A 27,862-nucleotide genomic window follows, 5' to 3' on the forward strand; every position below is an offset into this window, starting at 1 on the left:
GGAGCCCTTGCTACTGGAAATAACCAGATTTGGCGAATTTTCGGGCCTTCATGTTAACTGGCACAAGTCTGTCATTTTTCCGCTTACCTCGGCCACCTCGCGATGGTCTTGCACTTTTCCTCTGGAATGGAACACATACTCCGTGAAATACTTGGGAATCCATATCCATTTAGACACGGTGTCCATTGTGCGTTTGAACTATGGCCATGCACTAGACTTCCTGGAAGACAACACGGAACGTTGGATTCGTCTTCCTCTGTCAATGGCGGGCCGGATTGCCATTCGTAAAATAATTGTGCTACCTCGGTTACTTATTTAACAATCTCCCTATCCCACTAACAAGGGTCTTCTTTGCTCAACTTCGAACCGTCCTACTACGCTTGGTGTGGGGCGGCAAAAACCCCCGAGTGGCGTGGCGTACCCTGACAGTCCCTTATGAACGCGGCGGATTCGGTGTGCCTGATTTTTTCCTTTACTCTCTGGTTGCTCAGTGCTCGTATGCCCATTCCTGGTTTCACCCTGATTCCAGAATCCCTCATCTGCGGCCAGAGGCGGACATGGCATTACCGATGGCCCTTCAGTCCCTTCTCCCCCGCGGAATTCCCCGCGATCCTCAAGATATTCAAACTGTCTCCACCACATGCTGGGCCTGGGAAAAGCTGAGACGGATGCTGAGAATTGATCAGCTATATTCCCCCGCACTTCCGTTGCCTAACCCTCACTGGCTCCCCATCACTGGCAACTCAGTGGTTCGTCGCATACTCTCCAAATTTCACCTGACCACGATCGGGGACCTCTTCCCGGATGGCCACGCTTTTTCCTTGACTGAAGACCAGAGGTTCCAAGATCGAACTTTCATGGATTCATTCACTCTGACTAGGGTTAGATCCATGCTGAGTGCAGAATTTCACACATTCCCGCTTCCCCCCGAAGACACTGCTATGCTTACGTACATAATTCAATCTCAAACGGGGTCACATGTTATCTCGAAGCTATATAACCTCTGCTTAGCCTCGCTTCCCACTTCCGACACAGTGGTACGAGCCGCATGGGAGAGTGACCTTGGTGCCCAGATTACGGATGATCAATGGGAGGCGTGCTGCGCTGCCACCAGGGAAGTGTCAATAAACAGCAGGCACAAACTCATACACTTTAAGTTTCTGAGACGGATGTACCATACTCCGGCACTTGCTCATAAAATTGATGCTAACAGACCACACTCCTGCCCCAAATGCGCTGCTCCGCAGGCCGACTTTGCCCATCTTTCCTGGACTTGCCCGCTGTTACAACATTATTGGCTCCAGGTCCATAAGATCTTGGGGGAAATCTTGGGATTGCCTTTGGTACCCACTCCTGAAATAGCACTGCTTGGCTATGTGGTTAACTTTAGTCGCCCTCTCCGTAAGTTAGCAGCCATTTGCTTTTTGCTAGCCAAGCGGGAGATTGCATTGCACTGGTGCGCTAGGCGGCCCCCCACTGTACACGCTTGGCTCCGCAGCTTGGCCCATTGCAATGTTAACAGTACTGAATACTCTGGGCAGCTTCCCTCTGCATCCCGGCCATTGGATATTTGGGAGCCGTACGGCACATACATTGCGAAATTAACCCAAGCGACACAGGCTCGATCGATTGCATCCATTGTCCCGGAGGGCGTGGGCTAGGCTGCTCAGGGAGACATCGCTGCGCCTATCTACCTGGTCACTATATGATGCCCGTGACACTGCGGCGTTCCCGGCTGGGCGTAGGGGCGCTATGCTGGTACACTCTGAACGAAGTATGTATGGAACTGATTGAAGGCCACCACAAGCTTGAAGGTTGCTCCCTCCTTACTGCCGCTGTCACCTGCTATATTGATTGCCTCCGCTTGCTCAATGTCCACTACTTTACATACTTCTAGTGATTCTTGGTCTACCCCTCTGCACTTACGCACTCACAATTATGATTTATTGTTTGATTTTAGGTTTTTTCAGAAACTTCATTGTCTCTCCAGTTTACATTGTGCTTTCATTGCAATCACCACTGTAAATGTGTATTGTGTCATGCTTAACTACCATTACGCTGTGTACGCTTGTTGGTTTCCTGATACTTGCGGCAACTGGGCCCTGTTTGGTGCCTGTTTCATTGTTCATTGTACACACGTGGATTGCTACTTTTGCTCAATAAAGAGATAAAAAAAAAAAAACAGGCGGACATCACAAGCAAAAGGGGCACCAGAATCCATGATGCGAGTTAAGGATGAACTGTCGGTCGACAGTCGAGGCTGCCTCCTGCGAGGACCGCGATTGGTGATGCCCTTCAGCCTGGCCCAGAAGGCCGTTGACCTAGCACACCGTGGACACCAAGGCATGGTAAAAACCAAGAGCAGGCTAAGAGCCAAAGTGTGGTTCCCAGGAATGGACGCAATGGTGGAACAGACAGTCCGGACCTGCACTTGGTGTCAAGCAGCAGGACAACCTGACCGCCCACACCCGGTCATCACAGAAGATAACCCCAAAAGGCCGTTGGAATGTGTAAGTGCAGACTTTGGACACCTTCCGGATGGACGCTACGCACTGGTGATCATCGACAACTTCACAAAGTATTCAGAGGTGGAGATTGTGGTGAGCCAGGTAGCCACGGAAGTCATCACCAAGTTCGAAAAAACCATCGCCACGCATGGGATATTTGAGGTGGTCAAAACAGACAATGGCCCACCCTTCCAGGGACAGGAGTTTGCGGATTACCTAAAGAGCTGGGGGATCAACTACCGGAAAATGACCCCCTGCTGGCCCCAAGCCAACGGTAAGGTAAGGTAACGGGGAAGTGGAGAGGTTCATGCGTACGCTCAACAAAACAATACACATTGCACATGCAGATGGATCACCCGTGGAAAGAGCCATCTACAGCTTCTTGAGAGAGTACCGACAGACACCCCATCTCACTACCGAAGTGGCCCCAGGACCAGCATCCATGGGCAGAGTAGTGAAGGACACTCTCCCGAACCACCCAGACTGGGTCCCCGCTCGAATGGATGGAGACAGAACCCTGGCAAACCGGACCCAATCCAACAACCAAGCCAGTGCCAAGAGAGGGGCTAGAGAATCGGACATCCAAGAAGGAGACCGCGTGTTCATCAGAGACCGATATCCCGGGAGCAAATTCCGGCTCCCGTTCGAGCACAAGCCCTGGACTGTGCTTCGCCGGACTGGCACCATGGTAACCGCCCAGAGAGGATCTGAAGTTGTCACAAGGAATGTTTCGTTCTTCAAGAAGACACATCCCGGAGCACCTGATCGTCAGGAGTTCGACCGCCCGCCAGCCAGGCCCAGCCAGCAAGCAGATGAAGACGACTATGAACTACCAAGGTAGTACCCCACCAAAAATGAAAACCGACTGGACCAAGACACCCAGCCAATGCCGGAGACGCCAGGAGAGAGCTTGCCAAGCTCTCCCGTGCAGTCTCCGACAAGCGGGACCTCGCCGCAAGTGACACAGTCTGTGCCACTCACACGAGGGGAGCAATCCAGGTATGGTTTGCCCCGGAATCCAGCACAGTCGTCCTGGCTAGCTGATTTCATGGTATGACCGCCCAGAGACTGGAAATCAAGAGACTGGTAACAGACCCTCGTTATTTCTATGATACTGTTTGTGTTTTGTTCAAATAAAGGTTAGAAGGAATGTAGTGTCCTGCGGCGCAGGGTAGCGCTCTAGCCTACCCGCGCCTGCTAGGACACGTTAGCGCGAGCGCGTGTCGTCACGCGCTTGCTATAAAAATAAAGAGGCGTGGCCGCGGAGTCAGTCCGGGGCCGCGAGTGAAACTAAAGCCGGCTCCGTGTGTTCTTTGCTGCTCCAGCGCCGCTATAAATATCGCCTGCGCTGACAAGAACACCACACCGCTCGGCTCAGCAACGCCGTTCACCTGCAATATTATTAGCGCAGCCCTGGCCTCAAAACAGCAAGGGTCACAGCCAAGCCATTGCCTCCACACTCCTGGGGCCAAAGGGGGCACCCCCAGGGTGTTGGTTAGGTGAGCCACTCTCTCTGCTGTCCTGTGCCCGCACTTCGTCTTTAAATGACTAACTCATTCTCTATTTTAGCAGTGCGGCTGCGTGACTGTGCTGGGCCTCTCTGTTGCTACTTCTTCCGTCCTGGGGGGGTAGGGGGAGGCAACCATGCAGAGGACTTACCGTCACAACATACCAACACCTGAGATATTTTCAGTCAGATTAGCTTTATTCGATTTTACAATATAAAAATCATAAAAGCAACAATACATATATATGCACCATTACATTTCATTCACAATAAATAGCGCTACATTAAAATGGGATTAAATCAATAGAACAAATCAGCTATGAATCTAAACCAGAAAATAAGTCAAAACGGTTGGAGGTGGGAATGTTGTAGCCACTCATTGTAAGGCCTCTACTACCCCTCAAATAGTTACTCTCTGCGTTTGATTTTAATGGTGGATAGTATGATGTACTGGGGTAAAAGTCACGCAGTTCCCAGGTTACAATAGGGCCATCTCCTAGTTGTGGCTGCCAGGCTTGAAGATATGGAATGACATGCTCATCCCTGAAGTGTACTAGTACCAGGTCCTTACATCCTACGCTGACGACACCCAGTTGGTCTTGGCCATCAGAAATGACGGCCAAAAAATGGCCGATAATTTCAATCTGGGCATGCAGGCCATAGGGAATTGGATGGCCTCCAATTGCCTTAAATTGAACTCGGATAAGTCCGAGGTGGTCATCTTTGGAAACTTATCCCCAGATTGGTCTTCCCGCTGGTGGCCACAGTCCATGGGTTCACCCCCCACTCCAGTCAGCAAAGTGAGGAACCTGGGTGTCATGTTTGATGACCGTCTCACTTTTCTCCCCCACGCAAATCAGATTGCCTCCTCCGCATTCTACAAACTACGAATCATTAAAAAAATCCTCCCTTTCCTCCCTACTTCAGCTGGCAAAACCCTGATTACGTCCTTGGTCTTATCCACCCTGGACTACTGTAATGCTCTATTCTTGAATTCCCAAGAGAGAGTCCTCAATAAGCTGCAAACCATTCAAAATGCTGCTGCCCGACTGTTGGGTGACATCCCCAAATTTCAATCAGTTTCAGGCACCATCAGAGAATTGCACTGGCTCTCCATCAGGAACAGAACTAAGTTCAAGGCTCTGTGCATTGTCTATAAGGCATTGCACAACCAGGGACCAGCCTTTCTTACTCAACAACTTGTTCCCTACCGGCCTACTAGGTCCCTGCGGTCCTCTGATCTCTTCCAGCTGGAAGTACCCTGTACCAAACTGGTCTCATGGGGTGACAGAAGATTCCTCGTTTCAGCACCTAAGCTCTGGAACTCATTGCCACTACTCATAAAGAACAGCCCCTCCTTATGGTCCTTTCGAAAACAACTCAAAACGTGGTTATTTGACCAATAATCACATCCTCCTGTAGGGCTGAATTTAGCAGATACTAGCGCCGAGATGCCCAAGGGCCTTCGTAGCGCGTTACAAATGTTTAAATAAATAAATAAATAAATATAAATAAGGTCTCCGGCTATATCCTTTGGGAGGGGTCCTAGCCAACCCCACCCTTCTAACATTTAATATTCTTCCATCGATGTTTGGTGGCAGGGGTCTGTTTTTTGTTAACCAGAACATTACCTTGTTTTTTAGGTCCTGTTGTCTTTCAGCTTTACCATTTGTCAATACGGGCACTCCCGAGAGGATGCACACAAATGGGGCGGCCTCGGGTGGTAAACGTATATGGATGGTTTTTCTTGGAGTATTGACTTGGCTATAAACTGACCCCTCGTTGAGTGTGGGTTTTTTGTTCTGCCCTTCTCTGGGAGCAAAACTCGGTACTATTACCGGTTTTAGGGTTGCCTTATAGGTGTTTGGAGGTGACATGTGTGGGAGTAGTGGTTGATTGTTGGCAATAATGCTATATGCAGTAGCTTTAGGTGCTACAGTGGCAGCTTGGGACTGTGGTTGCTTTGATCCTAGCATGCTTTGTAATAGTAATGAGTTTGCCTTAATCGTTTCCTCTAAGCCCGTGAGCCTTTCCCCTAAGCTGTTCATTCTTTCTATCAGCGGCGATATTATGGAATTAAGCAGGTGTTCAATCTGGACCAATAGAGTTGCCTGTGGGGAAAGTGGGGAAGATTCCAGTGTTGAATGTGCCTTAGATGGTTTAGTAGTAGTACTAATAGGCAGGGGGGGCTTGAGTGCAATTTTTGGTGTTTTGGTGAACTCTCCGAATGTTTAGTCATATTTCGCTTTCTTTTAACACTAGGGACCTGAGGTATCACTGTCGATTGCCTGTTATCTTTAGCTGATAGTAGGAGAGGAGTACCCAGGGGACTATCGTTTGTTTGGGAAGATATACTAGACTGGGGAATTGTGTTTACTATAGGGCAGGTAGGGACTCTGATTGGCCCACTTCCCAATCCCAAAGGAGCATATGTGGTGTTACACATCTTGTTTAATTCGTCCAAGAGAGAAGAGTTTTGTGCTGTATCAGCTGACAATAATGAAGATGGCTTGGTAGGTGTAATGTATGTAGAGAGACAACGTTCTGTTCTCTCTAATTCGCGATCAATAGTCGATGTAGCCCTGTTTAAGTAATAGTCCAGTGTCCCCTTTAGCGAGTCCCCCTTGGTGATGGTGGTACTTTTAGGAGCCCCCTTACAAGTCATGGTGTATCTGGCTTTTATATATTTAGTAGGACGGCAAAAAAAAAATAAAGACACCAGAAGTGATCTTGCTAAGCAATATAAAGTCCCTCACAGAAGGCCCAGACGAAAAATATGAAAGATCTCCGGTGGTTGCTTTAGTCACATTACCTTCTTTCTTTTTTTTTGGGAAAGCCAAGATGTGTGGCCCTGCCCGGCCTCCTCTGGCCCCTGAGGGCCACAAAGGGCCCGCCCTTTGCCCGGCGCGACCCGTGCGAGATCCCGCGACGCGGGGCTGCACGATGTTTAAAGCGCCTCCGGGTGCAGGTAAGACGGCGTCAGAGAGCGCAGCCAAGGATCCTGGGAAATTGAGTCCCCCGCTCGGCAGCCGCAGGTGTAGGCAAAGCGGCAGCTCCAGTGCCGCTATAAATATCGCCAGCGCCGCTATAAATATCACCAGCGCTAACAAGAACACCACACCGCTCGGCTTAGCAACGCCGTTCACCTGCAATATTATTAGCGCCGCCCTGGCCTCACAACAGCAAGGGTCACCGCCAAGCCATTGCCTCCACACTCCTGGGGCCAAAGGGGGCACCCCCAGGGTGTTGGTTAGGGGAGCCACTCTCTCTGCTGCCCTGTGCCCGCACTTCGTCTTTAAATGACTAACTCATTCTCTATTTTAGCAGCGCGGCTGCGTGACTGTGCTGGGCCTCTCTGTTTCTACTTCTTCCGTCCTGGGGGGTAGGGGGAGGCAACCATGCAGATGACTTACCGTCACAACATACCAACACCTGAGATATTAGTAACTCCAGATTCATAAACACTCCCACTGACCATGTAACTTTAGCTGCTGCTCAAATATTTTACATTACACACGATTCTTGAACATTGTAGGCTGCCATAGTACCCTCTTAATCCAAGGAAGCGATGGATATTGTCTCAAGGGGCTTTTTGCTCCCTTCAGAAAGATCAACTCTCTAATATGACAGCCAAACATGTTTGTATGGGCGAATAGGCACATTTCTTCCAGAAATGCTGTGATTAGTGTGTATAAATCTTTATTATCTCGGTTGCTCCTTCTTCCGTGCTTGGGGGTGGGGGGAGGCAACTTCTAACACAGGCCCGGTTCTAGAGGGTGGGCCAGGTCCACCCAAGGAATATCCTGGCCCACCCAATGCCATTCAGAAAAGGGCCGACATTCCTGCTGGGGCAAAACCTGAAAGGCTGCTACAGCCTGAGTGTGACTCTCAACAAGTCACAGAGGCCGCCGTTCCATTGTCATGGGCAGAGTGACCATGGGCCGGCAGAGGAGGCACAGCATGGGGCATCTCCTCTCATCCCAGGCCTCAGGAGTGTACTATGAGTCCTTGGGGAGCTGCTGATGCGTTCGAGCAGAACAATTAACAAGCCTTAGACAGGGGATGTGAGCTTTAGTCCCTCGCAGCAGGCCACAACGATTGGATAGAAAGCTATGGGGCGTTTGGGGAGCGGGGCTAGTGCCAACATTCTTAGTTAAAAAACTGATGTGACAGGCCAGATTGAAATTGGAAGTTTAATTCTAATGAAATTCCATTTGTTTGTGAAATGGGGAGCTTGCTGTATACAGCTAAGAGTTAAGGAACTTCGGAAAAAACACTAAGGAATGAAATAACTACATTTAAAGAACAATAGGACTAGAACTTGAAAAAATGAAAATTCGATTTTTACAATGTTGAAGTGAAAAATTTAGTTCACCCTCCTCCATGTTAGGACCAAAGGAGAGGTAAGAGCAGAGGAGAGATGAAGAGAGAGAGACGGAGTGGGGAGTAGAGACAAACAGAGAGGGGGAGAGGAAAGAGGGAGAAATGATTGACGAGAGAAGTAGAGGAAAAGAGGAGCGAGGGGAGGGACATAATTATAGATAAGCACAATGAGAGAGAGGGGGAAATGAGAGAGGGAAACAGCCAAGTAAAAGATGAAGTGAGAACAGACTAATTGCAGAGAAGGTTTGAGGTTCCGTGACGATTTGAACCCGTGTTTGTAACATTGTCGCAAATACATAATTTTGGTATCAGTGAACCGCAAATGATCCATTTAGTATATCCTGGTGTTTTCGCTATGCTACGAGCAAGAGCACGCCTGTTACAAACACATTTCTGTTCTACCCATGGCATCCATCTTAGAACACGGAAGCCATTTTGTATTCTTTGCCCTCACATAGTCAATGAACACGCAATAACCTCTTTCTATTAAGGACACGTAGGCTTTAGCCGGCAATTCACCTTGCTAGTGACACGTGCACCTTAGGCAAGCAACGCTGCGGCAGCATGACTCGGCAAGAGCTGCCTCCCCAGCCTGAGGCCAGTCCTGCTATACTGGTTCCCGTGTTCGTTGGCCTGATCATGATTAGGCGGCCGAAGCTGGTAACCGTGCCCATTTACGACCCACAAACATCTCTTATCCTACTTTTCTATCTTCTGCACCTGGCTCTGCTCCTTTCCTTCTGGGCCTTTATTAGGGGGAGGTAACGAAATTTACGATGAGGCGGTCCGGGTCTTGAATGGAAAGTTGACATGGGATTATGATGGACTAGTGGGAACCCCTCGTTCGTAATATTTTGACATCAGATATTGTTGACGATTCCTGTGCAACGCCAAATATTTATTGTTTAAGATACAAAGGTTTTGGAATGTTCTAACATGTAAAGAATTTGCCTGAAGCCCAATATTCAGTATATAAGGAACAACCCTCTTTGTACAAATTGAACAGGCTCCTAGATACTGCCCATTTGTAGTTTCTGTGACTTCTGTGTCCCTGCAGTAATAAACCTTTGGTCTTTGACGCCACCATCGAGAAGCCCGTGTTTCTGTTTGTTTGTGCACCGAGGCAGGTTGAACTCCGGGGTCTTCGGGTGTTATCCCTGACACCTCTGGACGGAACCAAAAAGTCCAGACCTCCAATTGGCGCCCAACGTGGGGCGACGTCATTCGGTACCGGTCCAAAAGCCTGAAGAGTTCGAGAAGCTTCGTGTGAAGATTTCAGAGGGAGGCGCCCCACTTCATCGATCCCGGCATATCGCAAAAGTGGCCCGACGTTCTCTTCCACGAGGGTTCCCGTTCAGACGGCTGCAGTGGTTCGTTGCCTTGACCGTCGCCCTGTCTTGGACCCGAGGTGCAGTCCTTAGTACGGCGAGACGTGACGGGTTTCTCCTTGGTGACGTCTTCAGTGCCTCAGTTAAGTATTAAGTGGTTGATAGTTGATTACTTCGTGAGGGTTGGTTCTGTTTCGATAATCGTTTTAGTTCTTGGTTTCGGTTCGGTTTCATAAGATTATCGCTGGTTATTCTGGTTACGATAATCATTCAGTTCAGTTCGGGTATCGATACGTTTGTCTGTTCTGGTAGGCCTAAGTTCTTGGTTCGAGTGCGCACCTTTCTTTTGGTTTGTGTTTTATCTGTTTTGTGTTCCGAGGTTATAAAATGGTAAGTCGGAGAAATTGTATGTTGTCTTGTTTTAGTTGCAACAGTGATTCCCAGTTGGAGGACTCGTGTTCGGTTCCTCCGATTGGAACTCCCCTTTATGATCTATATTGCAAATTTGGTGTGGGCCCTATCTCTTATAACGAGGTATGGATCCACTACACAGAGAAAGATGGTGTCCTTAGTTGGCCACTGCATGGTAGTTTCGAACCTCAAGTTCTTGATAATTTAGAAACGAAATTATTCAAGAAGAAAGCCCGGCCGGCAATGTTTGATTCTTTCCGTTATTGGCGAAAAGAATCTAAACAGAGAGAAATTAAAAAGTTGAAGAAAGAACAGAAAGAGCAAGAGTTGACTTTAGAACAGTCTGCTAAGCAGCTGCAACTCAACGAGTCTGAGAAGGCGATGGAGGTGGCCAATAGAGAGCATAATTTAGCAATAGACAAGTGCTATCCTGCTTTGCCATCGAGTACAGCTAAGATAGTAGAGGACCCTGAAAAGGATCCCCTGTTGTCTTACTTGTTACGATCACCCCCACCGTATGCACAGGGTGCTACGGCTCCACCTATACCGAATGTTCAATTACCGGTTGCTGGACAACCTGGTGTTCCCGCTCCTCTGAATCAAGTTCCTGTACCTCCTGTGGTCAATATTAATGTTCCTTCGGCACCCCCTCTTCCAGGGTTGCCGGCTTCTTTACCTATACCTGTATTGCTCACACCTGCTAGTTCACAAGCTGTTTTGCCCGCTACTCCTACTGTTCCTGATCTATCTGTTCCAACTGCTACTCTATTTACTGCTTCTGCTAATATTATGACTCCACTTTCTGTTCGTCGGAGAATCACTGATTCTGTCTCTAACATTCTATCTCCCTTCTATAAAACTCTGATTAAGACTCCTACCTCTGACTCTGTGCAGAGACGTAGTCAGCTTCCCAGTACTGAAGAAAGAGGAATATTAGATTCCACTGCTCTTAGATGGATTTCGAAAGTTGGAAGATATAATGTACAAGATGTATTAGATACATTTATGCAATGGAACGAACCGACACAACGATATGTGTTCGATGAAATGTGCTTCCTTCTACGTGAGGAATTGGAAGAGGATGACCCTGAACCAAATCTAGAAGAATTAATTAATGTTCAGAAAGAGTTTGCTGCAGGTATGATAGTTGGTCAAAATATAAAAGAAGCGATGGAACTGATTTTAAGTTATAGGACTGACCCATCCCTTCATTCACCGAGGGAGTTAGAGAAACGTAGTACAAAACAAAATCGTCAATACCCAATGAGAGAGGTTCCACCAATTTGGCGTGAAGCTGTGCAAGCTAATGTAAACCTTGGTATTGCAGCTGCTCCAGCCCAATTCCAGAGAGTATGGATACATATTCCATGGAAGCGAGCTGAAGTATTAGCAGTGAAACAGGCCTTGCCAGATCCGCGTAAAAATCCTGCAGGGTACTACAAAGAGTTGGCTCAGACAGTTGACGCTTGTGTATTAAATCTAGCTGACATAGATCTGCTGTTTGGTAATGTAGTACCGCAACCAATTTGGGCTAAAATTCGTAAAGAGAATCATCCAGTTGCCCTAGGTGGTGATTGGGCAGCTATAATTGCAGCGGATGGTCAACAAATAGGTGGTTCTAAACCTGAACCCTTAATTGCTAATTTGCCTGGTAGAATAATCGATTTAATGAAAACCCTAATGCCAGCATTACGCGTTAACTGGGACAAATTGTCCGCGTGCAAACAGAAGAAAGACGAAAGCGTCTCCGACTTTTTCACAAGATTCGAGGAGACTTTTGTGGATCATAGTGGTCAGGATATGAGCACAGAAGGAGGTCAGAGATTATTTGTTGATAAATTTGTGCACAATCTGTTGCCAGAACTTAGTGGTAAATTAAAAAATTCTGAAAGTGCGTGGGCTGTCTCTACGACTGCGCAAATACTTGCGACTGCCCAGTACTATGAAAATAGGGATAAAGAGGAGAAAGAAAAATCAGATAAAAAGACGAAAGATTTAAAAACTAAAGTTCTTTTACAGCAAGCATATCCGCCTCGCACGAATAATTCTCATACACAGCAAGGGTCATATCAAAGGACGGAGTATAATTCTCAGAGGCCACAGTACCAATGGAATCAGTGTGCTTATTGCAAAATGGAAGGCCATTATAAGACTGAGTGTCCGGTACGGGCACAAAATAATACTGCGGCAGCTCAGAGAGGTCGTGGTGGTTATATGCAGAATTCTAGAGGTCGAGGTAGAGGTGCTATGCCTCCACAGACAAGTGATCGCCCTTCTAATTATTTCGACCAACGAAATGGACAATCTGCCCAACAAAATAGGTCTCAACAGTATCATGTTGAAGATTACTATGAAGCTAGTGAGGAAGTTCAGCCAAGGGAGTACTAGGACAGCCATGGACAAAGAGAGGGAGTAGTATCAGTTCCAGTAGATCAGAGTGGGCCTTATGTCGCAGTAGCAACATCAGGTATAGTCGAACCGTTTCTGTTGGATACTGGTGCAGCAAAAAGTTCTATCATACATGCGAAACTCCCTGGCGCACCTTTGTCTGGCTCAACAAACGTTTCAGTAGGTTTTTCAGGCGCCCCTGTTCACAACCCTGTTTCTGGTCCTTTGTCTATTTCTGTTGGACCCCGACAATTGAAAGCACCCCTGATTTTGACGACAGGTTGTAATGAAAATCTGCTTGGTTTAGACTTGTTAAAACGCCTATATGCGACATTATACTGTTCTCCAGACGGAGTACAGCTTACGTTGGGTAAAAGAATCATCTCTCCAATGTACTTGTCGATGGATGCACTCCCACCAGAGCTGCGTTCACTCCCTGATACTCTTTGGGCGACTGGTCCTAATGATGTAGGTCTTTTAGAAATTCCACCATATGTAGTAACTTTGAAAGCGAATGTAAAATTTCCACGAATTCCACAATACAGAATCTCTAGTGAAGGTGAACGCGCACTTTTATTAATTGTGCAAGATCTGATCGAGAAAGGCGTTATAGAAGAAACTAGAGGTAATGTCTGTAATAGTCCTGTACTGCCCATTCTGAAACGAACTGACCCAACAAAACCTCCAGTATATAGGTTTGTAATTGATCTTAGAGAGGTTAATAAAATTGTGATTCCACAGTTTCCTGTGGTTCCAGACATTACTGCATTGTTAACGTTGATTCCTGCTACAGCAGCATGGTTTTCGGTTATCGACTTGAAAAATGCCTTTTTCAGCATTCCGATAGCCGAGGAAAGCAGAGATATCTTCGGTTTCTCTCTAGGAGGACGAAGCTTCAGGTTTAAACGCGCTCCACAAGGTTATTGTGAAAGCCCATCCATTTACAGTCAAGCATTAAAAAGTCAGTTAGATTCCTTTGTACTTCCTCCTGGTTCTGTTTTAGTACAATATGTTGATGATCTTCTAGTGGCTGCCGATGACAAGGAAACTTGCAAAACAGCTACAATTTCTTTATTGCATCATTTGTCAAATTTGAATCACAAAGTGTCACCTTCAAAAATGCAATACTGTTGCCAAGAAGTGACCTACTTAGGTCATCTCTTGTCAAAGGAGGGAAGGAAGTTGACCCCAGAGAGAATAAAAGCAATTACACAGATGAATGTTCCTAGCACGCAGAGAGAAGTACGTGCCTTTTTAGGTATTACCTCATGTTGTAGGCAATGGATCCCAAATTTTTCTCTTTTGGCAAAACCATTGGTAGCTTTGACTGGGAAAAATGTTCAGAGTCCAGTGCCATGGTCTGCCGAATGTCAGGAGAGTTTTTCTGAGTTACGAAATGCACTGTGTTCAGCTCCTGTATTGGGTACACCCGATTACAGTAAGCCATTCACGCTCTATGTCCATGAGAGAGAAGGTTGTGCGTTGAGTGTTTTAACACAGAAATTTGGTGATAAACAACGCCCTTGTGCGTATTTTTCATCAACGCTAGATCCGGTAGCTAGAGCGTTGCCTAGTTGCTTGAGAGCTACAGCCGCAGCTGCAGCCTCCATTCGACAATCTGCTGGTTTAGTAATGAACAACATGCTAGTGGTTATGGTTCCTCATGCTGTGGATACACTCATGAACCGAACCAAGACGCAGCACCTTACCAGTGCTAGATTATCAGGTTACGAATTGACACTGCTAGCGAGTCATATTCAGATCAAAAGATGCAATGTATTGAATCCAGCAACATTGTTGCCGACTAGTCAAGAGTCGAGTGATTCCGAACCACATGACTGTTGTTTCAGAACTGAGGAAGAAACAAAAGGACGAATTGATTTAAAAGACACTCCGTTATCAGATCCAGATGGCACGTTGTATGTTGATGGGTCTTGCTTCAAATTGGAGAATGGTGACGTGACTGCTGCCTATGCAGTAACGACCTTGAGTACGATTGTGGAGACTGCGAGAGTGAGTCAGAATTCTGTCCAGGCTGCAGAATTGATCGCGCTAACAAGAGCGTGCGTTTTAGCTAAGGGAAAGAGAGTGAATGTGTTCACAGATAGTCAGTACGCGTTCGGCGTGGCCCATAGTTTTGGCCGTTTGTGGAAAGAGAGAGGTTTCATTACGTCCCATGGGACTAAGATCCAACATGGTCAGCTAGTTAATGACTTGTTGGAATCTCTAACCCTGCCGACTGAAGTTGCGATAGTGAAATGCAGTGCTCATAAAGCAATCACGGATGATGTTGGTCGTGGGAATGCTTTTGCCGATGAGACTGCAAAACAGACAGCTAGAAATATGATGAGTAGAATGTATGTTGCAACGTCTGCAAGATGGATTTCTGAGTCTGGAATGTGTGAGGACACAGTGGAAAGCGTGAAAGAAATTCAGAAAGAGGCGACTGAGGAGGAAAAGCGTGCATGGAAAGAGAGCACGGGTAAATTGGACTCGAGTGGGTGTTGGATTGATTTGTCGGAACAACAGCGTTGGATGTTACCTGATGCGTATGTGCTTGCAGTAGTAACGATGGCACATGGAGCAGCACACATCAGCTCTAAAGGGATTTGTAAGATGTTGGCTCCAGTTTGGAAGAATGATGGGATTAGTAAGTGTGCAGAGAGAGTGGTGAGAAATTGTATGGTATGCTTGATGCATAATCCTGGCAAGGGAATCCCCACACCTGCAGGTCACTTCGCTCCTCCTTCCTGCCCCTTTGAAGTGATTCAGCTAGACTTCATTCACATGGATCGTTGTAATAATCTAAAGTACGTCCTAGTGGTAGTTTGTGCGTTCTCCAGATGGATCGAAGCATACCCACTGAAGGACAATACTGCTTTGTCCACTGCCAAGATCCTTCTTAAAGAATACTTCCCCAGATTCGGAATGCCACGGATTGTATGGTCAGATAACGGAAGTGAGTTCGTAGGGAAAGTTATGCAGAGTGTGTGTGCCGGCCTAGGGATTAGACAAAAGTTCCACAGTGCGAATCATCCCCAGTCCGCGGGTTTAGTTGAGGGTTACAATGGCACCCTTAAACTGAAACTTGCTAAGATACAAGCGTCCACGGGTTTGTCCTGGCCAGATGCATTGCCTTTGGCTTTGTTATCAACAAGAGCAACTGTACATTCTAGAGTAGGGCTTAGTCCATGTGAAATAATTTTTGGTCGTCCTGCAAATGTTTGGGGGGTACCTAGACCGAAAGAATTTAAGCAGCTGGAATACCCAATGTTAATTGATTACCTTTTCGACTTGACTGCTAAATTGAGCCTTATTCACCAACAGGTTTTTGATGCATTGCCAAAGCCACCGGAGAGTCCAGGTCATCAGCTGAAACCAGGTGGTCATTAGGAATTTTGGTCGGACAAGGAATCTCCAACCCAGATTTGTCGGACCATTCCAGGTCTTGTTGGCAACGAGGACTGCTATTCGTGTGGCCGGACGGAAGAATTGGATCCATACGACACACGTCAAACGTGTGCCTCTGCCACTTCCTTACGACAACTGGGTAAAGAAAGGAATCAGTGCCTCTGAAGCAGAACAAATACCCAGGTTCATCCCTTTCAGTGATGCAGAACTGATCACTGATACATCAAACTCTGACTCTCTTCCTGAAACTACTCTTTTGAACCCTGAACATTTGCCGTCTGCACCAAAAGAACATTTGCCATCTGCGAACGTGAACATTGCAACATCGGCTGAAAATACATTGTTTCCAGATCAGACAGCTCCTGCAAAACTGAGATACAATTTGCGACCTCGCAATATGGACAAATAAAGCAGGAAACTGCCTATTTTCACATTTGAATTTTCGGATACATTGCCTCCAGCCAGGAAGTTTGCTATTATTTTGTTGTTTTAAAATTTGCCTTGCCGTCTGGGTAGCCGTAGGGTCGTGGCTGTGTGCCTAGTTGAATCTGCGGGGGTCAGACACAAGGTCGATCTTTCTGTTAGTTCTGGGAACTCCCAGGGCTGATAGAGGCATTTTCATCTACGTACACATCATCAGTGGTCACGAGCGGATTGTAGAAGATGGAGCTTCCTGAGCTGCAACGAAAGAATGTAATTTATGTGCGCAGAAATAGACTGTACAGAATACTTCACAGCAAATGCTTTCTAATGCAATGTGCAGTTACATTTTTAATTGTTTTGATAACGTTGGTGGGTGGAATCATCTTTGGTGTACATTTGATTTTTATGCCGGTAACTACAGTACCTCCCCTTGATCCTACTACTTCTACGGTTTCTTCTATGCATTCTTTTCACTCATTTCCTGAACACGAACAAGCTCGACGCTCAGAATTTATTAACAATACATTTGTACAGCTCTTGCATCAACACCAACTGGTAGTTAATACTACAGACTGCTGGGTGTGTGGCTTGATACCTCACACTATGGATAGAGGCATTCCCTATCTAGTTTTGCCTTTTAGCTATAATGGATCATTTCAGGCCTTTCAGACCATTTTTTTCCTATGCCCTTGAGACCTATCCTCCGCGTCCACCACGGTCCACTAAATACAACTCAGCCAACAAAGCTTTAGTCCAGGGAATTATTGACATGATTAAAGACGTCAATAATACTCCATCTTACCCTAGAGATGAATTACGGGTGTATTTGAGTTGGAACTCTACCGAGTATCGCCTTAGTTTGGGAGACAGCAAGCGTAAAAGCTCCACTTCAGTTTGGGTCGTGCCTCACCGAGGTCAGGTCTGTTTGCAAGGAAATGGGAGAAATCTGAGAGCTCAGCTAGGGAGGAGTGAGTGCGTTGAGACTTACGTATTTCCGTCTAACTCCTCCCCTGCCTTCCTTACTGCTAGGGGTACTTACTTCATCTGTCAAGACAGAGCGTATACATGGCTGCCTGCTGACTTCTCAGGTTCATGTTATATTGCTCGATTGTTACCTCCGACATACACTGCTTCTTCAGATTATCACAAGACCAGAGTAGCAAGAGGTGTCTTCAGCAAGGAAGATCCCGCTGGTCAGGAAGCTGGAGACTTCTTCAAAGGTTTCCTTCCGTTTTGGGGGCCTATGGCCAATAGTAGAAATCTACGTCAACTAACACGGGTAGTTGAATCTACTATTACAGAAACTGCTGGTGCCCTTAGTAACTTAACAGCTGAGCTTCAGGCGGATCGTCTCATGATGTTACAGAACCGAATGGTTCTAGACGTAATACTTGCAGATCGAGGTGGGGTATGCAGAATGATCCAATCGAGCTGCTGTGTTTTTATTCCCAATAATGCTCCAACCGTCTATGAAGCGATCTCTAAGCTACACAAGATTTCCGACTCTATACACGTAGACAAGGGAAACTGGTCCTTCATGGAGTGGTTTTGGACTCTGGTATCAGCGTGGGGATGGAAGGTTCTGATGATCATTGGTGTCATCCTAGTATTTCTGTTCTCGTGCTGCCTTATTATCCAATGTGGTCCCGCTTTGTGTAGTCTCTGTGCTGCAACCTGTTTCAGAAAACAACCTGTATTTGGAGAAAAGGTACGAGACAGGATGATGATGCAACAACATGTCACTGACCTAATGAGCATAGAGCATAGAGTTGGATTCTGACATAGACTGAGTAATTGCCTATGTAAGGGCAAAAGGAGGGTCTGAGGTTCCGTGACGATTTGAACCCGTGTTTGTAACATTGTCGCAAATACATAATTTTGGTATCAGTGAACCGCAAATGATCCATTTAGTATATCCTGGTGTTTTCGCTATGCTACGAGCAAGAGCACGCCTGTTACAAACACATTTCTGTTCTACCCATGGCATCCATCTTAGAACACGGAAGCCATTTTGTATTCTTTGCCCTCACATAGTCAATGAACACGCAATAACCTCTTTCTATTAAGGACACGTAGGCTTTAGCCGGCAATTCACCTTGCTAGTGACACGTGCACCTTAGGCAAGCAACGCTGCGGCAGCATGACTCGGCAAGAGCTGCCTCCCCAGCCTGAGGCCAGTCCTGCTATACTGGTTCCCGTGTTCGTTGGCCTGATCATGATTAGGCGGCCGAAGCTGGTAACCGTGCCCTTTTACGACCCACAAACATCTCTTATCCTACTTTTCTATCTTCTGCACCTGGCTCTGCTCCTTTCCTTCTGGGCCTTTATTAGGGGGAGGTAACGAAATTTACGATGAGGCGGTCCGGGTCTTGAATGGAAAGTTGACATGGGATTATGATGGACTAGTGGGAACCCCTCGTTCGTAATATTTTGACATCAGATATTGTTGACGATTCCTGTGCAACGCCAAATATTTATTGTTTAAGATACAAAGGTTTTGGAATGTTCTAACATGTAAAGAATTTGCCTGAAGCCCAATATTCAGTATGTAAGGAACAACCCTCTTTGTACAAATTGAACAGGCTCCTAGATACTGCCCATGTGTAGTTTCTGTGACTTCTGTGTCCCTGCAGTAATAAACCTTTGGTCTTTGACGCCACCATCGAGAAGCCCGTGTTTCTGTTTGTTTGTGCACCGAGGCAGGTTGAACTCCGGGGTCTTCGGGTGTTATCCCTGACACCTCTGGACGGAACCAAAAAGTCCAGAACTCCAGGTTAGAGAAAGTAATTGGTAAAGATAGGGTAGGAAACAAAAGTGGAGAAGGGCAATGGAAAGGGAGAAAAAGAATAGTGAATGGCAAAGCAAAGGAGGGATGCAGAACAGGATTATTGGATATTTCCTGGTCAGTAATAATAAGGAAAGGATGAATCAAGGCCTCGCACACACTTCTTAGTTCTGACTTTCAGCAGCCTACAGCTTAATTTAGAGATTGGTGATACCTTGAGGAAGTACCAAATCAGGAGTAGAACCCAAGAAAGGGCTAATATGGCACTATCACTTCAGGAAAAGGATAGTATGGTAAAAGAAATGCCACATGTGGAGTCTCCACGGTCTCTAACAACTCCTCCAGAAATAGGTGGATTTTTGTTTACCACTCAACAATAAACTTTCTTATGGTCTAATGTCTACTAAAGGTAGAACAAGGACTTTCCTAACCTTTAGAAGCACGCAGAACTGAAAGCACTCACAGTGAAAGGAATCTATTTAATGTCTACAGAGAATGGTCTTCCGCAAATGACATGGTTTGATAAAGCAGGTAGTTACTGACAGCAGCAACTCAGTAATTTTGACACAATGAAATATAACATTAGGTGTGGGGCTCAAACAAGTTCAAGGGCTAGAGGTAAATGAGGGTGAATGGCATGGGAAGACATAACTGAAGAAAGGGAGAATTTTGAAGACGGGAAAAGAACTGACGTAAATATCAAAGAGGCAATAGGAGTTGAAAGAGAGCGGAATAAGGACATGGGAGGTAGAAATAGAACAAAGTATAGAGTGTATGTGGGAGACGAGTGAGAAAGAGTGGTACATTATAGACTAAGAGGGAGGGAAATACCGCAGGGGGAATTGACAAGGGGAAAATCGGGTGAAGAGAGAGAGACAGGAAAAGAGGTTTCAGATTGCTATAAGTGACATGTTCATCATTTCATTGTAATTATGGGTCAGCCCACGCAGTTTGCACCAGTTTTAAGATCTTAGAGTTCCTCGGTCTAATTCTTTTTGGACATTTTTATGTTTCCCTTTCTTCATTGCTTGATTTTTTTTGCTCGCAAGAAAGTGTCACTCATACTCATCGAAATGTCACTCATAAATGCATTGAAATTTTGAAAATGTCACACATAGCCATCTGAAACCTTGGCAGCTATAAGTAAGTTTGGAAGCGGGTCCCTCCATGCACTTTGCAGGGGGTCCCCCTCAGGTTTCGTTACATCACTGCGACTAGCCTATTTCTCCTGTTAGCGCTGCCTAATACAGAATCAACTACTAACCGTGAAACCCTACAAGTGAGGAGACGATGTGGCGTAATGGTTAGAGAACTGCTTACTTCAGAGCTGGGGAACCAGGTTTGAGTCTCGGCGTGTGCTCAACAAATTGTGATTCTGGGTGAATCCTTTAATCTCTCTGCGCCTACCAAAAATGAACGTGTCCTTAACTGGTAATCAAGCGCTGGTGTTGATGATTAATTTGGATGTGCTGAGCACTGGAAAGCACCGGCTCAAATTAAGCACTGCAATCTTCCCAAGTGGCTCCCCAGTAACGCTTCCTTGATGTAAATTGACACAAATTGTGTTTTGTGTTGAGAAAAGGGCACCTTTCCTGAGCAAAATGTCTTTCGAGATGGAAAGTAGATGCCAATGCATCCTTGTGCTTCACTTTGTATCACTTTCCTAAGACTCAAGGCCTTAGTAAATCCCTGCTTTGACTTTGTAAGGACTACATATACATTAAAAGACACTCCTTGGTTAGATTTTACCCTGAGAAAATAGTTGAAAGTTTATCTTCTCCCCTGTTACAAGCCAGCAGGTCCCACGTCATACCAGGTCACACGTAAAGCCTTCAGCCAGGCCTGGGTTTCTGCATGTTGCATCTGAGAGTGGCAGTTCTGCTTGTAAGGTGGCACTGCTCATGCGCGCACGTGCTGAAGCCTGGACTGACTGCAGATGTCACATTTGACATGGATCCACTTGTCAGGCGTGTGTTTCCACTTTGACAGAGCCCCCTAGAGATCGTGCATTAGCTGCATAGATGACTTAGCACCACTAGACGCCTCACGTTCTCTCACCGCTAATAACATAGTGGTCAATTGAGGATTGATTTCTACACACGGACGTTTTCAATACGGCCTTGTTCTTTTGGGACCAATGATGTCCATGGCACACCACTGAAGGGTTGCCCACCGTTTTGCTGGGGGCACTGCATACTACAACTTAGGTTCCCAGCCCCATCCCGTCCTGAGGAAGACCCGTAGCTGAGGAATACAACTACCTCCGTTGCGTCTGGGTCGAAACGTCGACGACACCCCCCGTTCTTGGGGCCTGCACCCTCCTGTTCCCTTCCCCCATCCCCAGCCATTTTGGAAAGCCTCACAGTGGATGACATCCCTGTGTTGTGATGAAGTAGTAACTATGTCCTGAATGACGACAGGGGCAGGCTCCTCTCATAGCTAAGGATTATTCAACCTTGGCAAGACAAATGATCAGGAATTTTCTATCTTGAGTTCATTTCTTCCTATACCCTCTGTGCCTCTCCACACGAGCACCACCTTTGCACTTTTCCAACTACCACTTGGTAGTAACCAAGACACTCCCCTTGTAATCAAACTAGGTGTTACATTTTAGTTCATTGTAATTAACCAAGAATAAAAAACTGCCATTAAGCTAATATTATGCACTTTTGGCTTTAAACTTACTGGGTTGATAATGGGTGTGTATACTCACAATGTGTGAGCAGGACATAAAGTGTGTGAGCTGAGGACAATCAATGGGGCTCCTAGGATCTGGCCACGTCAGCCAATCACATAGAATGTGCACTTGGTTCTAACCTATAAGTCTGAAAGACAATCACATGGACCAATCAGGGGCTCAGAAAACCAGAAATCATTTTGCATTATGGACAGTTAGTGACTATCAACAGGATAGTCAAACTCCTTCAGATGACAGCAGAGAGCTCATTCCCATGCTGGTGACAACAGGGTTGTTGAGGTGGGTACTCGGGTTAAAGAGGTCTGCCCGGGCATGTAGTCAGGTCCTTGAACTTATGCCCCAGTGGAGGACCACATGGCAAAGGATGGATTATGTGGCAAGTGTGGCAAAATCATTTTAACGTGGAGTATCTCCCACTGCAAACCTTTTTCTTCTGTATTAAGTATTACCTGCTGGTTAAAATTCAAAGCTATATGAACTAGAAACAGAGTGCCTCATTTATGAAAAACAGCGCTGCAATACTTTTCATAGCGCCACCCTTGCGGCACCATGGATGCACCGTATATTAACTATGGCGCTCCATGTCGCAAGGAGTCAACAGATACGTCAGGAATCCTGGAGTATCTGTTGGCGCAATAATGCCGCATTGCTGTAGTGTGTTAAAAAATTGATGGAGCTCCAGCAATGTGTCATTAGCAATGGGCAAGTCCCATGGGAAAGGCCCTGAGTCACTCCGTATGCCTGCTGTGAGGCAGGCGTAAGGATTTGTCGGAGTCAAGTCATAGAAGTGGCGCAGTGAAATCTCATAGATTTCACTGCATCACTTCCATGAGGCTTTTTAATGAGGGAACTGCCACCCTGCATACATTATACCTGCCGCAGGTAGAATGTAGCGCAGGCATTTACGAAGTGACACATCTGTCTAGATGAGTCACTTTGTAAATAGGGCGTAGTGGGGCGCATTGATTACACTGCCACAGCATCACAAAAAAGTGACGCAGTGGTGGCGTAAGTCAATTATAAATAAGGGCCAGAGTGTATCCTTTGGATTGCCTGACATGGTCCACTTTATTCCCTGTAGCTTTGTGGTGAGGGCATAAGGTATTTGTAATACTCTTGCCTGTTCAGAGAGGCTGGTGACCTGTGCTTGCAAATCCCTAAAATGTCTTTGGGAATCAGAAGCTACACAGATATAAAATATTTTCTATGTAACATGTTGTACGATGTAATTCCTGTGATGTAATTTCCTGTGAGGTCATTGTTATGCTAATTAATAGTACTGAAACCTGGAAAATCCTATCTCTTTAGACGCATGGAATGTTGACAAGTATGTATAACCAGCTTTAAATTTTCTTCTGTTGCCATTTCTTCTTAAACTCACCAATACACAGAGCGCCTTTGTTGAACAACAATTCTCATTCTTTCCTTTCACTCACACGTCTGGTTTGTCTTTATGGCAGGCTAAGGCTAGTCCCAAATCAATGGCAAGTTTATGGTTCTTACCTTTCCGTCTTGATATGTTGTTAGATTTACAGCTTTTGTTTTCATAAATTAAAGTCATGGGCATACATATGCTTTCTTAAAGTTGCACCAAAAATATTGGCCCATTAGCAAAAGTAATTACTGTGCAGTATACTGCTGTTATGCCTTTTAAGTTCACCACTTGCAATGCAAACATCATCTTCTGAAAACTTTTGAAAACACTCTTCTTTGAGGGTACAGTTTAACTCTGCTAATGCAGCCTAGTCAGCCAAGAGGCTCATTATTGTTGTTAGTCAAATGGTAGCCCTGTTACAGTATTTTCCTTCAAATGCAGCTGAGATCAGTACACACAAAGCCACACATAAAGCCATCCAACATTTACCTGACTTTCCTACTAAAATGGCAGGCCTGTTAATTTTGCCTTTGCATGTTGGGTCGGCGAGGGCCTTTAACAAGGGAGCGTGCCTTTGATGGCCAGTAGAGCCCGCTAGGAGGGCCCTAAGGCCGTTAGAATATTCCGCCCCTAGAGGGCAGAATGTTCTAATTCCTAAAAACAAAGGCTTCTCAGAGTGCGAGGGGGTTTAAATCCCCTCGGGCTCTGAGAGTCCTTTGTTCACAGCAGCAGTTGTGAACAAAAAGAACATTGGAATGTTGCTCTTTGGGCTTCTGCCGGCCCGTAGAAGCCCGGAGCACTCCATTGCATTCAATGGAGTGCTCCACATTCCAATAGTCTAATATTTGTCATTCTTGGCTGGTGCTGTGAACAAAGGCCTCATGGAGCCTGAGGTGATTTCATTCCCATCAGGCTCACTGAGGGCTTTGTTTTATTTGTTTGAATATTCTGTCCTCTGGTGGTGGAATGTTCTAATAGCCTTATAGCCCTTCGTAGCTGGGTTATACTGACCATTAAAGTACCACACCCTTCTTAAAGGTCCTCACCTTCGTCTCAGGCCTTTAACAGTGAATCGGGCCTTTAATGGCTCGTATAGCTACAGCCGGTTATAAGGCTATATTACAACTCTCCTGGAATGTAACCCCCTAGAGGCCAAACTCCTTCTGGGAGACCTGGAATGTCACCAAGTCATCTAAATAACCAAACCCTAGTCACTAGCAATACCAATACACTTCCCACCCTTTGAACGGGCCTGGGAAACAGACTTGGGTACATTTGACAGTGACAACTAGACAGGAGCCCTAGGAGCACCCAGGGAGGCAGAGGTTTCAGCTCGTCTTTTCCAAATTCAGTTTAAATACCTGCACAGGACCTACTACATATGGCACAGATTGTGGTGCATGGGTCTGATTGCCTCTCCTGTTTGTCTCTGTTTTTGGGATGGCAGAGGGTACCTTCCTACATTCAGTGTGGAGCTGTGCCGTACTAGAAAGGTTCTGGCGGAGGGTTCTTTGCTGTTTGGGCGAAGTCCTTTCATGGACCATACCTAGGGATACCAAACTCGTCCTCCTTCACTGCACAGAGGGTTTTGGGAGCAAGTGTAAACATTCACTTCTATTTTTGGGTCTCACTCTTGACAAGCGAGACTTAGCCAGGACATAGAAGGCAGAATCACCGCCTCTGCTGGCGGTTTGGAAAAGGGGCATGGATTCAGGTTGTTGGTATCAAGGGGTCTGCTCTCAAACCTTTGGGATCCTTTCTATCAGAAAGACAGATGGTGGCCCTTGATCCCTTTGTATCTGAACTCTTCAGTCTGCCATGCTGGGTTCCACAGGGGTCTTCCCTCAGCCCCATGTTGTTTAATGTATACATTAAACCCCCGGCAGCCGTGTTCAGATCCTTTGGTCTGAACCTGACTTCATACGCAGTTGATACACAAATTGTGCTTGCATTTGTCCTCAACCAATAATCATACTGGCCTCAATTTCATTAATTGCATGACAGCAATTGGTAAATGGATGACCCAAATCTGCTTAAAGCTTAACTCGGGGAAGATGGAAGCCATCCTGTAGTGTGGATCCAAGTTTCCACATGCTGATCTGCATGAGGTGTGTAACATCTGCCTGTCACCTGAACACGAGACCAAAGACTGTCCGGCCTGTGCCTCTTTCCGCTCCAAGAAAACCATCCGGGATCATCGAGCTCAAAGAAGCATGGCTCGATCATCGACTTCCATACCGGACAACATCTTCCAGGAGGGCGTCGATGTACCGGAGCAGGAGCGGATACAAGAAGGCACCTTAAGCGCCTCCTGAGATGAAGAATCAGACGTTGAAGACATCACCCCGGGGCAAGGGGTCGTAAGTACTGATGTCAACCCCTCCCCCCACCCACCTTTCCAAAGGCTTTGGTAACACCTTCACCTTCGGGCCTAGGTGCACACCATCATAAAACTTTTCACGCCCCGCCTTCGGACTCGGCAAAGAAGCCAATAATTAAGCCTTCAGGCCACTCGGAGCCGAGTCAGCCTACAGTCGGTGCCAAAATTCCATCCTCTGTACTGGCAAAAGAGAAAGCGAAAATGACACCGAAAGACAAGCCATTGTCTTCATCGGCACCGAAGCCTAGTTCCACACTGGAGCATTCGGAACCGAAACCAAAAGACACTCATTCTTCGGATCCGAAAAAATCATCGGAACCAAAGAAGCCATCGGTTCCGAAACCCACTAGTAAACCTTTGGATCCTAAAAAAACGTAGGAACCTAAAAAACATCAGTTCCGAAAACACCTGGCACCTCCGATTCCAAAAAACCATTGGAGCCGACCAAGCAACCGGTCCCGAAGACTCCAACAAAACCTTCGGAACCCATAAAATCAAAGGAGCTTAAAACAACTCCAAAGACTGTGCCACATAAGCATTCAGATCAAAAAAATCTACTCCAAAAGATCACGCCTCACAGGAACAGCTTTTTCAACAGGATCCTACCCAAAAAACTCTGGAAATAGACCCTGAAACAGGACATCTTAGGATTAGTCCTTCCAACAAAAGAAAAATAGACAAACCTACACCATCTCCACTTCAATTAAAGAAAAGAGACATTGCCACCTCTCCTTTGAGGATCCCTTCTCCACCTCCACAATACATTTCTCCTATTCCATCTCCCATTACCACATTCTCCAATACCACAATCTCCTCCACCTCCAGATGATGATGACACCACTGGTGACAAAGGGGATAATGAGCCTCTAGAGGAGCCTATTCATTACATCCCACCTGATCCATGGGAAAATTATGGCACACCAGACGTCCCAGATGTACCACAAGAGGATGTCTGTCCTTCTAGACCATCCCCTCCAGAGGACACCAAAGGTTTCACTCAATTAATACACAGGACTGCACAATACCATGGGGTAAACTTGCATACAGACCCTATAGAAGAAGACTTGTTAATGGACACGCTTACAACATCACAAAGGTCCACCTCTATTCTGTCTATGTTAAATAGGATAATTAAACACGCTCCTGAAGTCTTTAAAAACCCAGTCCGAGGTAGAGTAATTAACCCTAGAATAGAAAAGAAATACAAGGCTGCCCCAACTGACCCTGCATACATTAAGGGACAGCTTCCATTGGATTCCCTAGTTATTTCAAACGCTAGGAAAAGGGCAAAGTCTCAAACATCAGGGGATGCTCCACCACCTGACAAAGAGTAAAAACTCTTGGACGCATCTGCCAAAAGAACAGCGTCAAAAGCAGCCAGCATATGGAGGATTGCTAACACACAGGCTTTGCTAGCCAGATACGATACGGCCCACTTTGACGAGCTAGAGACCGTACTGCAACACCTTCCAGATCAATATAAAGCCAAAGCCCATGATCTTATACAGGAAGGAAAATTAGCAACTAATACCTCCATTCAGTGTGCTCTAGATGTCGCAGATACAGCCTCCTGATCCATAAATACCAGTGTCCTCTTACGTTTGGGAACGCTCTGGCAGACAGATCACTTCGCTTTACGAATTATTTACTCTTGGGAGACCTTAATTTGCATCTTGATGTCACAGACTTGGCGGAATCGGTCGCCTTTTCGGAAACTCTTCAGATGGCCCAGCTCTCACAATGGGTGGCTCATCCGACACACCAAGGAGGCCATATTCTGGATCCCATGTGCTCCAATTTCCCTATATCTACGGGGAAGCCCCATCAGGTCGTCTGGTCGGACCATTTCCCCATATTCTTTTCATGGAAGGCTCTACGCCCGCTTCGGGCTGCTAGCCACCATCGTCCGCCTACGGCTAGGAAACTGGACGCGGGGCAACTCAGCGACCGTCTAGCTGCAGGGCGGCCTCTCCTTCTGGGCAGTCTGGAAGAGAATGTGGCCAGCTTTGCTGATTGGATCTCGGACTCGGTCAGGGCTATCTCTATTCCGGTGCATAGTATGCTTAGGAGAGAGTCTCCATCTAATCCTTTGTTTTCTGCGGGGCTGAGACTACTGAAAAACGCCTGTAAGGTTCTTGAAAGAGCCTGGCATCTCAGTGGCTATTGCCCCACTGCGAAACTGGCACTGAGAGCTAAACAGAAGCTGTACTATTCTTCTATTGGCCTAGCCAAGGGCTGTCACTTCTCGGCTAGTATTGAGCGGGCC

General features: G+C 46.4%; 1 protein-coding gene across 4 annotated transcripts in view; it reads left to right on the plus strand.

The window, feature by feature from the left end:
* The window catches only part of LOC144821906 (uncharacterized), a 545,035-nt gene that overhangs the window by 369,217 nt on the left and 147,956 nt on the right, over window positions 1–27,862 (plus strand). The window lies entirely within an intron of this gene.

Source organism: Lissotriton helveticus, chromosome 2_2 (genome assembly GCF_964261635.1).
Source record: "Lissotriton helveticus chromosome 2_2, aLisHel1.1, whole genome shotgun sequence".
NCBI classification, from domain to species: domain Eukaryota; kingdom Metazoa; phylum Chordata; class Amphibia; order Caudata; family Salamandridae; genus Lissotriton; species Lissotriton helveticus.